Raw genomic sequence first — 1765 nt, 5'->3', positions numbered from 1 at the left:
CCTGCGATCACTAAGACAGGAGAAAAACTCATCATTTATTGAGGGCTCACCTTGTGTTCTGCACGCTCCTTGGTGCTTTCCCTGAGTTCTCTCATCTAAACCTCATGGCATCCCAATAAAGTGATGATGCGCATCTTCAAGTGGACTGGATTCAGGAAGTCCAACGGTTTGGTCAGGACCCCTCTGCTCTCTGGCTGCCTCGGCTCTCTTCCAGCCCATGCTGGAGGAGACAGGCTTCTTCTAGATGGGCATAGGCAGCTCTGGGCTCAGGTCATCGCAGCCCAGTCCCCCTGGAAGAAAGAGAGAGAGTCTCTCTTCTGGGGATAATGGCCCCTACCCCTCTTGTCCTGCTCCTCTGGATATGGAACCTCTGCCATGTGAGCAAGCTGGAGCAGGAGTGATGACGTCCCAGTACTACAGCCTGCTGCACATGCAATAGAACTTCTGTCCCACAGTGGAGGCTGGACAGGAATGGGACCTCCAATCCTCTGCCTTGAACCTGCCTGGCTATAGCTTCTGCAACATGGAGTTGAGGTGATGAAAGATGCTGATGGCCTGCCCTTCCTGGAGTGAAACCATAGCCCTAGACTGGGAGCTGAGAGGAAATGGAGTCCCATCTCTTTGGCTGCATCTTACACAAGTAGATTCCATCAGACTGAGCTGAGAAGTAGGAAGCAGTTTGTGGTTCAGATGTCACCAGACTCCCATTTAAGTAACAAGTTCATTGCTCTTATTAAGATTTACTGGTAAATTTTCTTGGATAAATGTTTCTGTGTTTGCTGTATGTTCTTAGGACAATCCCAGAGACTTTAAATGGTTGGGTTTCTAAAATACTTTTCACCAGTTAAATACTTGTTTCTCTGGGGAAAGTGTCTACTAATCTCACCCCACCATTTTGGAAGTCCATACTTCAATCAGTTTTTTTTTTTAAGGAGAAAAATAAGTTTGGTAGCATTGTAAACTCATGATTCAAACATACCCCAGGTGTTTCAATCCACTGCAATTATTTTTACTGATGCTCAAAGTATGCCAACTGTGACTGGGGGAAATTCTTTAGGTTGGCTCCTAAGTCTTTCTGACATGACCCTAACAGTTGTTGACAGCTTTCTTGCTGTTAAAATACTGTGTACATTCTAGTTGCTTCAGCAGTACAAATACTAAAATTGGAATGATACAGAAATTAGCATGGTCCCTGCGCAAGGATGACACACAAATTCGTGAAGCGTTCCAAACTTTTAAATACCATATGATTTCACTCATTATGTAGAACTTAAGAAAACAAAGGAACAAAGAAAAAAAAAGAGAGACAAGCCAAAAAGCAGACTTTTAACTATAGAGAACAAACTGATGGTTACCAGAGGAGAGGTGGGTGGTGAGATGGGTGAAATAGGTGAAGGGGATTAAGAGTACACCTATCAGGACGCCTGTGTGGCTCAGCGGTTAAGCGTGATCCTGGAGTCCTGGGATCGAGTCCCACATTGGGCTCTCTTGTGCATTGGGCTCCTAGCATGAGCCTGCTTCTCCCTCTGCCTATGTCTCTGCCTCCCTCTCTGTCTCTCATGAATAAATAAATAAAATCTTTTTTTTTTAAAAAAAGAGTACACTTATCATGATGAGCACTCAGTAATGTACAGAATTGCTGAATCATTATATTGTATATCTGAAACTAATATAACACTATGTTAACTATACTGGAATTAAAATAATACAGACATACATACTGTGTACATTACCTACAGAATGCTTTTGAAAAACTGAAAGGTCA

General features: G+C 43.2%; 1 pseudogene; it reads left to right on the top strand.

Annotated features, from left to right (window-relative positions):
- The first annotated feature begins 1137 nt into the window (after positions 1-1137).
- LOC121483646 lies at positions 1138-1237 on the top strand (annotated as a pseudogene).
- Positions 1238-1765: the final 528 nt, after the last annotated feature.

This window comes from Vulpes lagopus, chromosome X (genome assembly GCF_018345385.1).
Source record: "Vulpes lagopus strain Blue_001 chromosome X, ASM1834538v1, whole genome shotgun sequence".
Classification (NCBI taxonomy): Eukaryota; Metazoa; Chordata; class Mammalia; order Carnivora; family Canidae; genus Vulpes; species Vulpes lagopus.
The sequence above is the reverse complement of the archived record's forward strand: the minus strand, read 5'-3'. Positions and strand labels throughout refer to the sequence as shown.